Consider the following 11,468-nt stretch of genomic DNA (forward strand, 5'->3'; position numbering starts at 1 on the left):
AATACACACAATACCTTTATTTTATTTATTTATTTTTATGTGGTGCTGAGGATTGAACCCAGTGCCTCACATGTGCTAGGTAAGCACTCTACTACTGAACCACATCTCCAGCCCCAAGGAGGCAATTTTATTATTGGTGACACTGATAAAATGTTTTCATGTTTCTAGTTCACTTTTTAATGTAAGGCCACTCTAAAAATGATTGTTTCCTTGTCCACCTACAGCCTAGTGGCAGGACCAGAATTCAAGTGGCAGTGCTTTGCAAACTCATCTCATCTGGGACCCATGATGAGAAGAGCTCTAGGTTACCAGCTGCAGAGGTGCAGGCAAGATTTCCCTGTGTCCAGGACTCTAGGGGTAGGCTCACATTCAGAGGGAAGGCATCCACCTTTAGCGTAGGTGAGAACTGCCCCAGAATTCTAGAAAGAGATCTAGCTCTAGCTATCTCTTTCTTGCAGAGTTGTTGGAGGACTCTAAAGCCATTTCATGATGAGAATATATGAATCTCCAAATAGTTATTTTAGCCTACCATGCATTGGGTTCTCTGATGGTTCCCACTTTAAGATTAGAATAGACAGATAGCTAGATACTAGAAATGTTAGTTAGATGAAGCCCAACTTTGCCAACCTCTTTATTAAACTAACCAATGCTCTCTGGGTGCCTGAGCCATGCAGATGTGACCTGCACTTTGTCTACATTTTGTATCAATGTACAGTGGATCAAGGCCAGTGGGGAAAGGTAAGGGCTGGAGTGAGGGACTGCAGGAGCCTGGTTCTTACTGAGGCCAAAGGCTTTAAGAGATTGTAAAGGTCCTTCATGAAATTAAAAGGAGTTAAATATTCTTAAACAAATTTAGGGAAGAGGTTCTATGTCAATGTAAGAAAAGGAATATTTGCTCAACCACTCCAGAGCAGATGGACTTGGTGGAGCTCAAGGCGGGCAGTCCTGGAACCTTGAACAGAGACACTTCCATATTTGGCAGAGCCAACTGCCAAACCTCGGTAACCCCTCTTGAGTCTAGTCCACGCTTTTCACTTGCTTTCTGCCATTCTTGCTGCCATTCTTCCTCTCTTAAAATGTTTAAAAATTGCAAAATATATGTCTACAACATAAAACTTGTCATCATAATTTAAGTGGTATTAGCTGTGTTCCTGTAGTACAGCCATCGTGACAATCTGTCTCTAGAACTCTTTTCACCATACCCATTAAATGCCAACCCCCTCTCCTCGCTCCCCAGACCCTGGCAGCCAGCGCTCTACTTTCCAGATGAATTTGATTACTCTAGCTGCTCCATATCAATGAAATCGCTCAGAATTTTCTGTGTGATGACATTTTACCGAGCATGATGTTGTCAAGCATTACCCTTGTAGTAAGTAGCCTATGTCAGAATTTTCTGAAGAATATATCCTGGGTGTGTACAGAACACATTTTGTTTAACATTCATTCATTAGTTGACGCTTGGGTTGTTGCCACAATTTGGCTGCCATTCTCTTTTGAATGTCCAGTATTCCTTTTTAACCTGGCATCATCTCCCTTAGCCCCTGATCACCTGCCTCTTTCTCTCCACCAGTCATCCATCCTAAAGGATTTCTCTTTCTTTTCTTTTCTTTTTTTTTTTTAAGAGAATTTCTTTTTTGTAGTGCTGGGGGTTGAACCCAGGGATTCCCACATGCTAGGCAAGTGCTCTACCACTGAGCTACATCCCCAGCTCTAAACCAGCATTACTAAGAGGCTATTAATGTGCTTCCTGTGACCACCCACAGGTTTCTATGCACCTTTCAAGACCTAACTGGAATCTTGCTTTCTCTGTATAGCCTCCCTGGACATTCCTGGCTTAAAGTAACTTTCTTCTTTGAAATTCTGCAGCTATTATTATCAACAACAATCTTATTGGCAAAGAATCATACACTACTGTTATGACATTTCTTCCATTGTCTAGAACTGTTATTGAAACATTTCATTTAACTTGTCACATTTATCTCTTCCTGCCCTAACTAGATGGTGAACTCCACCAGAGGACATGTGGTGTCATGTGAATCCACTGTCACCAACTGCTTCACATCCTCCCCGTGTGTTTGCACAGGACCTTATGCAGAAGGATTTCATCCATGTTTTTAATATTCTCACTTAGAAGTTATGAACCTGATGGTACTTTAATTCAGTGAAGTAGCTGATCAGAAGCCAACTTCCTAAATTATTATTTTTCATGCTGACTTCTTCATGAATGGCTTGAAAAAAAAAGTTGTCTTATAGAATATAAGAGAAAGAAATCTTCCTGTTAGCATCCAGGGTTAATGGGCACATTTATCTTTGGGAGAGAAGTGAGATTGCTGTTTAAAAGTCTTATTTTTTCACTTCTGTGTTTCAGCTAAGGCATTCTTATATATAGTTTTGAATTAGGAATTTGGCAATAAGGTACACTCTTGGCAGACCACCCAGAAATAATGTTTGCATTGAAACCCATCTGATTAGAGGATGTCTTGACCTTTTGAAGTCTTAAATCACTGTAGCGTGTTTACTGTTGTAGGAGTTCTTTAACTTTTTAAAAATGAAATTGTTAGCATCTTGGCATTCCATGAAAGCTTCAACATACCATTTGGTCCAGGTTTTAAATAGGCATTTTGTTTTGGAGTGGCTTCCTTCACACAGTGCCGCGTGGCCTATGTTTTATATTTCTTCTACCTTTCCCCAACTTCCTGGATCAGCAGGCATCGGCCCTAACCTGTGTGTGGCTTAAGCACATTTTTCTTACATAATAAGAAATACAGCCTTAAGCATTTGCTGGAGTTGGTCCAGCTGCTCCATGATGGTAGCAAAGACCTAGAGTCTTCTTTATTTTTGCTTGGCCATCTTTTCACTTGATGTCTTCTAGCTTATTCTATCAAGCTCCAGGCATCCCGATCACATTAAATGCAAGAAAAGGATGGGAAGTGGGATGTGGTGGGATTTTTCCCTTTTTGCCTCTTCCTCTGAGCAGGAAAACAAACTTTCCCAGAAACTTTCAGTAAATACTCTGCTGTCTCCTCGGCCACCGCAGGATGACATGGCTGGCTGTGAGGAAAGCTGGCAGGGTACTTAGCAGTCCAGGTCCTAGAGTGGAGGCTGCAGAGAGGGGGACTTAGTAATGGCTGTTACTCATGATACTGACCTCAGCATACTCTTTGCTTGGAAAATTATGAAACAGACTACATAATTTCTACTCAGCTACACTTTACATCCTCAGTATTTGTTGAATTGAAAGATGATACTTCTTTCATAAAATTTTACATTAACTCAAACTCCTGTGTAAAAAAATTCATTTTTTGTAAGTTGGTTAGAACAACAAAAGGGTTTGTGTATTCATATACACGTATACATGTACACACACACACACACACACACACACACACATACACACACGCATATGCCTATACGATTGAGATTAAGTTACCTTTGGATTAAAAATAATGGTTTCCCAGATCATCCAAATGTACGATTGAGATTAAGTTGGCCTTTGGTTCCCATTTCCTAAAAAAAGGGATATTTTCATGTACCACCACAATGTATTTGCTAACTTTTGTAAATTTAATGTTGTTCCAATCTAATCTGCAGTTTATATTCCAATTTTGTCAGTTCAAATAATTTTCTTCATGGTATTTTTAGGATAGGGTCCAGCCTAGGGTTTGGTATTGCCTTCTGTTGTCAGGTCTCTTTAGCTTCTTTTATCTGGAACATTTCCACAGTAGCCCTAGTTCTTAAGAGAGCCCCTTTCTGTTACCTTCTGCTGAGATTCCTTAGAATCAGCAGTTTGTAAGCTTTTTGGTCTCCGGACTCCTTTACACTCTAAAATATAATTGAGGATTCCAGAGAATTTTTTTTTACATGAGTTATGTCTATTGGTATTTACTGCATTAGAAATTAAAACTGAGAAATTTTTAATATATTTGAATTAATTTAAATGTGTAAGTCTTCCAGAACAACAAAAATTAGGAAAAGAGTGGCATTGTTTTAAACTTTCACAACCTTTCTGATATCTAGCTTAGTAGAAAACAGCTAGATTTTCTGTTGAGTTCTAGGATATGAAGAAAATCTGGCTGCAGTGGTTTGGATCATGGTGTGTCCTTCAAAGATTCATGTGCTGGGAGCATGGTCCTCAGTGTAATGACGTTGAAGTAGAACCCAAGTGGTGGGGCCTAGTGGGAGATGATTGGATCATGGAGGTTCCTTCTTAGAAGGGATTAATTCTGGTCTCATAGGAGTGGTTAGATCTTGGGTGGATGGATTAATCTCAAGTACAAATTATTATAAAGTAAGTTTACTTTCTGATGTAAGAAAAAGGGTTTAGGAGAGAATGGGTAAGAGAGGGTAAAAGAAAGGGTGGACGTGATCAAAGCACAAAATATGCACATATGGAAATGTCAGAGTGGAACCCATTAATTTTCATAATTAATATGCATTAATAATTATTTTTTTTAAATAAAGCAAGCCTCATATGATAGGCTCTTTCTACATGCAATTTATTCCCTTTCTGCTTCTCTGCCATGTTGTCACATGTGACTCTTTGCTACATACTGGTGCCATGCTGTTTGGACTTGCCGACCACAAAATCACAAGCCAAGTACATCTCTTTCTAAGTTAACCAACCTCAGATATTTTGTTATAGTAACACAAAACAGACTAAGACACTGGCCATACACAGAAATGTAGATAGAAAAGGGAAAGAGCATTTTTAGAAATAGTCCTCCTTGAAATCACACCACAACTTGATAAGCCGTAGAGTTTCCTATAGATTAGTTACAATGTGAAACCTAAAGCCATATCAATGAACAATTTGTAATGTCTTTAAAATTTATTGGTATAGCTTGTATTTTGAATTTGTATTTTGCCCACGTATTGGTCACTTGAAAAATACTGGTTTTACAGATCATCCAAGTGTTGACACATTTCATTATACAATATCCAAAAATCTCTTTTGTATATATCACCACACATTTCATTAAAAAAAATCTTTTTAAGCATTTGGGAAATGTCAGACTCACAGTGGCAGGTAACAGGTTTTCAAAAATTCTAATGTTATCTTGAAAGTTTCCATTTTAATCATTTTTATTACTTCATTTTTCTTGAAGTGATAGACTTTGTTCAGTTTTAAGAAAATGTCTATGAGTATGTCCAATTCTGAGTATCCATAGTTTGTAGGTTTTTCTTTTAAGTATAAATGTTATTCCATAAACAAAGTGGCTAGTTTAGCTTGCAACTCAAACAACTGCACAGTGCTTTTTCTAAAGACAACCCTCTGGTATGCACTTTGTACTTGGGTATGCAACAGAAGTGCTTATGCACACTTCCTATTTCATCCAAGGAATGTTTAAAAAGTTGAGTCAAGGTTTAGTGCAAGTAAGGCTTTTTTTCAGGCATCATTAAGAACATTCCTAAGGGGAGTTGGCTTTGGTTTCCTTTTTAGATTTTCTTCTCTGAGTGTGTGGCAGCAGAGTACGAGTACATATGGTGACCCTGCTTTTGATTCCTGCCTTGATTCATTTGCAAGACCTTTTAGTCACCATGGTTTTTGTTGCATCAGTGAAAATGTCAACATAGTAAAACTTATAATTATAGTGAAAATCATTTTGACAGTGTGGACCCCATGAAAGAACCACAGGACAATGTATTGCGGTGTTGGCTGGCTGCCGTAGATGACAGTATGGGTCCAGTCTGAAGGGCACTATTGTCTATTCAACGTTGACTTTGCCACTTTTTGTTTATGTGTTTCTGGGTGCTATAGTTTAGGATTTTAAGTGTTCTCTAAAGGCTCATGGGCTAAAGACTTGCTCCCGGCCCATGCTGCTATTAGAAGATAGTGGGACCTTTAAGAGGTGGGGCATAATGGAAATTGGAGATGTGCCCCTGAAGGGATATTGGGACCCCAACCTCTTCTTCCTTTCTTTGCTTCCTGGCCACAATGAAGTGAACAGCTTTCTCTACCACGCGCCTTCTGCCAGATGTACTGCCTTAGCACAGGTCCAAAGGCAGCAGATCCAAGTAATAATGGACTAACACCTGTGAAGTCATGAGCCCAAATAAATAATTCCTCTTTTTAAGTTGATCACCTCAGGTATTTTGTGGCAGTAAGGAAAAGTTGACTAATACACTGGACCTGGGTGACAGTGCCTGGGAGGAGGGAGACATGTTTGAAGGGTTCAGTAAGTGAGATCAGTTTCTTCTCACCTGTGGTTTCACCTCCTATAATACAGTGAATATGCAAAGTGTGATTGAAATCGTTGCTTTAGGAGAAGAAAAAAATAGACAAATTCTTGATCTGTGCCAGGCTATCTTGGATTGCTGTAGTTGAACAAATGGAACAGTCTGTTATGGTTTAACAAATTAGAACATCAGAGACTCTCTTTTTACTTAATGCTCCTGTGTTAAAATGTTAATAGGAGACAGTGGATTGAGTCAAGTTACTGCAGTATATTTCAAGAGAATGAAATAAATATTCAGTGGCCCAGGCAATCTGCTGGAAAGGTGGCTCTGAGTTCTCATTAAAACCGAGGCCACGCGCTAGGGACTTTGTGTTTCTTGCATCCTTTTCGTGGAAAAGGGACAAGAGTTTTTCTTCTAAGCCCAGATGAGGTGACTGGCCATCTAGGTGGTAAAGCTTTTAATTAAAGGTGGCAGCCCTCGAGGAGGCGATGAGCGACAGCGATCAACACTTGAGCAACACATGTCTACGCTGATTAGCGCGGCGGGTTAGAGCAGGGACTAATGAGGCCAAGGTCATGGGCTTGGCCCTGCAGCTCAGGTAGCCCGGCCACCCTCCAAATGGCAGCCCCCGCCTGGTCAGCTGCCTCGCAGATGCTCACTGCCTTCTGGAAAGGGGCCAGGGAGACGCGAGCCAGGAGTCAGCACGGGCTCTTTGTGTTTAAAACCAAACAAAATAAAAACAGGTTCTCTAATGTACCACCCCCTGTGATCCCTCGCTAGGAATATCAGACTTAATGATTTAAATTTAATTTGTTAGGCATTTGGTGGTTAATTTTTTAAAAAACCTAATGATTTATTAGCATTTTTATAATAAGCAACATTTAATATCTATTAATGAGAGTTCAAATGGATCAGCGATTTAATTTCTTAATAAAATGAATCAGAAAAGTATTACTTAGAAGAAACTACATACTGTGAGCATGTTCTCTGCGTGTTTTGCAACCTTGATTCTTTGGTATTATTAGAGGAGACGGAAAGGGAGGGAGCATGAGGCTGATTTCAGCCCTTTGGGAGTTGGGAAAGGACATAGCGGAGTTCTTATTTAGTTTCACAAACATCACAAACTAACAACTGCTAAGTCTGTCTTGTTTTCCATGGTTTCTCTGATGCTGATGACTGAGGTAGGCTTGTCCCTCCCATGTCACACCCAAAACAAGTAAAAGGACGGTGCAAACTGGCTTAAGAAAAGCATCCGACAAGAATGCACCTGTCAATCAATCCAGCCCTTCTCCACCTCTTAGGGACATCAGTTTTCACTGGTACAATTGATGAGGTAACTACCAATACCTTCAAAAGGTGTGGAGGGATCCAGGCACGGTGGTGCACACCTGTAATGCCAGCAGCTCAGGAGACTGAGGCAGGAGGATAGAGAGTTCAGAGCCAGCCTCAGCAACTTAGCAAGGCTCTAAGCAACTTAGCAAGACCCTGTCTCTAAATAAAACATAAAACAGGCTGGAGATGTGTCTTAGGGGTTAAGCATCTCTCGGTTCACTACCCAGTACCAAAATAAATAAATAAATAAGCAAAGGTATGGAGGAGGCAGTGTCAGGGAGTAAACAGTTCCCAAAAGTCACTTCCTGCTTTGAAATTTAGTGGACAACAAGGTATGGAACAGCCTTGTGACATGGGCCTCCTTTGCCACACACACACACACACACACACACACACACACACAAATAAATAAATAAATAAATAATGGGACTTGTTTCCCAAGGAGCAGCAGTTCAGCAAATTCTCACCAAGGAAAGGTTAGTAGGTGGGTACAGCCAGGATTTAAGGGGAAGTGGGCCTCTGCTGTCACAGAAGCTCTTTGGTTAAACATCCTCGAGCTGTATGTAAGGGACACACAGCAAAAGCCACCCAGGCCAAGGTGCACATGCTGAGGCCTGGGTGTCCTGAGCTCCAATCTGCCTGGGTTCCCTGTGCTGAATGTGGGTCTCAGAGCCAGTGCTGGTCACAAGAGTAAGTCCCATGGCTCCAGGGAGGGGCGGAATGTCCCTTGGAAACATGGTTTAATTGATTAAAGGATTAGTAGTTTTAGCCACTGGTGGTGGTGCCAGGGAACTTCACAACGCTCTCGGAGCTTTGGCCCAATTAGGAAGTCAGCTGGAGCCTCCCAGCTCGGGCAGCCATGCTACCTGCTGTCTGATGTTTTGCCAACTTGCTTCAGTGCAATCACTCCGCTGCAGTGGGATGATGTTTCAATTTAGACCGCTGCTCAGTCAGGACTCTTAAGAGCCTCATTGTCCGGGAGTGGGCTTCCTGCCTGTTACCTCTCTCCTCCTGCCTCTCCTCTCTTGGACACGACTGTGACACTGCTCACTGACCAAGTGAGTTGTTAGTGTCCGTGGGCTGCGGGTTGGCAGGTTTCCACTCTCAGAGGAGCAGCAGCAGAGCTCGCAGGGAAGATCCTATGCTATTTAAATGCAAGCGGGGCACCTTGGCATTTCGACTCCTAGTATTCTCCATGCATCTGTGTTCAGGGGTGACCAGCATCCCCAGTGATTGCTGGAGAATGTTAGAATAGAGCATCATGTCTGATCGTTTGCCTGTGGATAAGGACATGTGGTTAAGGGATGTAACCAGGCTCGCATAGCTTTCAAGGTAGAACTCAGACTTCCATGATTCCCATGTCCCCTGGGTCAGGTAGAAAAGGGGACAGGTCTTGGAGTTAGACAGGTAGGCACCATGCTCCCCAGCTCTCCACCCATGGTATGTATGTAACTTCTCCTCCTGCCCTCCTATTTATGATGCCCTGGGCTTGCTGGCCTCTGTTTTGTTTCTTGAACTTTCCTTCCTAGATCAAGGCTGCTGTGCTTGCTATTCCTCCTTCCTGGATAAAAACCTCCTCCTCACCTCACCACACAGTTTGCCCCTTCACATCTACAGCATTCAGCTGAAGTATTACTCCTCAGAGAAGCTTTCCCTGGCCTGTCCTCACTAGCTACCCTTCAGGGAGCCCCATCCCCGCCCACTTCCCAGTTATCATTACATCCTCCAATTTCTCCTCTCACCTTTAATAAAGTAATTTACTTTCTTTATTGTTTTTTTGTTGTCTCCCCCGACTTAGTCTGTTTTGTGATGCTATAACAGAATACCACAGACTGGGTAATTTATAATGTCAGTGGAGACTGGAAGTCCAATATTTAAGGTACCAGCATCTGGTGAAGGCCTTCTTGCTACATCATCCCATGGTGGAAGATGGAAGGACACAAGAGTGCTTGAGAGAGTGACTAGGAGAGGGGCTGAACTCATCCTTTTTGTTAGGAACCTACTCCCATGATAAGTAACCCACTCTCACTATAATGACATCCACTCATGAAGCAGAGCCCTCATGACTTCATCACTTATCACCCGTCAACACTTGCATTGGAGACTGAATTTTCAACACACAAACTTTGGAGGACACATCCAAACCATAGCACCCCTCCAAGGCCAAAGGCCAAGCCTGTCTTATTCTCTACTAGCACCTAGGACAGTGCTTGGCTCAGGAATAAATAGGTATTAAGTGACTAATTGAGTGAAGAGATAAACTTGGTCTACGGAAGGAAGTTCTTTAATGCAGTTGGACTGCCTTTCCATCTTGTGGGGTGCAGGGGAAATAGTGAAGACTGAGGGGTGCTATAAATGGACTCTGCTTGTTATATACAAAGTGCCTCTCAGAGGAGACATTTGCAATTCTGCCCTCAGTGACTGCTTCGTGTCTATGTGGCAGGGGCCCTGTGGTACTACTGCTGGGTGTATTGCCTATGGCATGATCTCTGCATGGCGCACTTACGGCTATGCCACGGGGCATCCACAGAGGCCTTCTTCTTTTACAGCCGGGTGGCCAGTTGTAAGCAGAGGCTGACTATGAAGTTCTGGATGCCAAGCTGGGATCCTCTCCTGGGTTAGGGCAGCTACAGCTTCTGAGAGAGGGCCAGCCCCTGAGTGAGAATCAAGATGTTAATAATGGGAGAAATTGTATATGATGGGAGCAGAAGGAGGAACTGAGTATGTAAAAGAAGTCTCTATCCCATTCAGTCTTTCTGTAAACCTAAAACTGCTCTAAAGAATTATATATATTTACCATATACATATATTTGCCATATATATACTTTATGTATGTACCATATACACACACACACACACACACACATTGTACATATGCCTTATATATACCTATTCTTTAGAGCAGTTTATACAAACACACATATGCATGTGTATATATCTGTGTGTCTGTTTATACATTCTTTATACATATAAAAAATTCTCTCTGTATATTTAAAGAATGTGGCTGCTGCTACAATTAACAATTTGAGAAAGGGGCAAAAGGGTCATAAAGGAAGAACACTCTGTTTTCGTTGCTACTTCTTATTTTTGGAAAGAACACACTTTTAGGATTGTTGCCCTGGTGACAAACCCTCATGCTTCCTCATGATGGCAACAGTACTGACTTATGACAGTTCTTGTGGGGATACAGGCACAGATATATGAACAAGGGTATGAAACCCCAACATGAGTTTCAGGATCCCCTGAAACTCCATCAACTTAAAGAAGAAAAGGCTTATTTGGGCTGAGGGTTCCAGAGGTTTTAATCTGAGACCCCTTGACTCTGTTGTCCCTGGGCCTGTGGTGAGGCGAAACATCGTGGCAGAAGGGTGTGTTGGAGGAAACTGTCTCTCTGCAGTCACTCAGTCCTGTCATTGTGCCTTAGCTTGCACTGCTATAACAAAATGCCATAGACCAGGGGGCTGAAGCAATAGCCATTTATTGCTTATAGTTCTGAAGGTTGGGAAGTCCCAGACCAGGGTGCCAGCATGGCTAGGTTCTGGTGAAGAGTCTCTTCCTGGCTCATAGCCACCCTCTTGCTGTGTGCTCACATGATGGGATGAGAGAGGGACATGCAACCTCTCTGAGCTCTTCTTATAAGGGCACTAATCTCATCATAAGACTGGGGTCTTATGACTCCTCTAAACCTGACAACCTCTCAAAGGCCCTGTCTCCAAATTCCATCATTTGTATGTTAAAACCTCAACATATGAATTTGGGGAGGGACACAATTAAAACTATGTCACTTCCTTTCCCCCAAATCAAAAATTCAAAGAAGCACATATTCAGCTTTCTAAACATGGCTTCCACTTCTCCCTCTCTATCTCAGCATCTCAGACTGTCTGGGAGTACCTGTCCTAATGCCATCAGCCCCTAAGACCCTGGAGTGCAGACACCCTTGGAGAATACCCACCCAGACC

This window comes from Marmota flaviventris, chromosome 3 (assembly GCF_047511675.1).
Source record: "Marmota flaviventris isolate mMarFla1 chromosome 3, mMarFla1.hap1, whole genome shotgun sequence".
Lineage (NCBI taxonomy): Eukaryota > Metazoa > Chordata > Mammalia > Rodentia > Sciuridae > Marmota > Marmota flaviventris.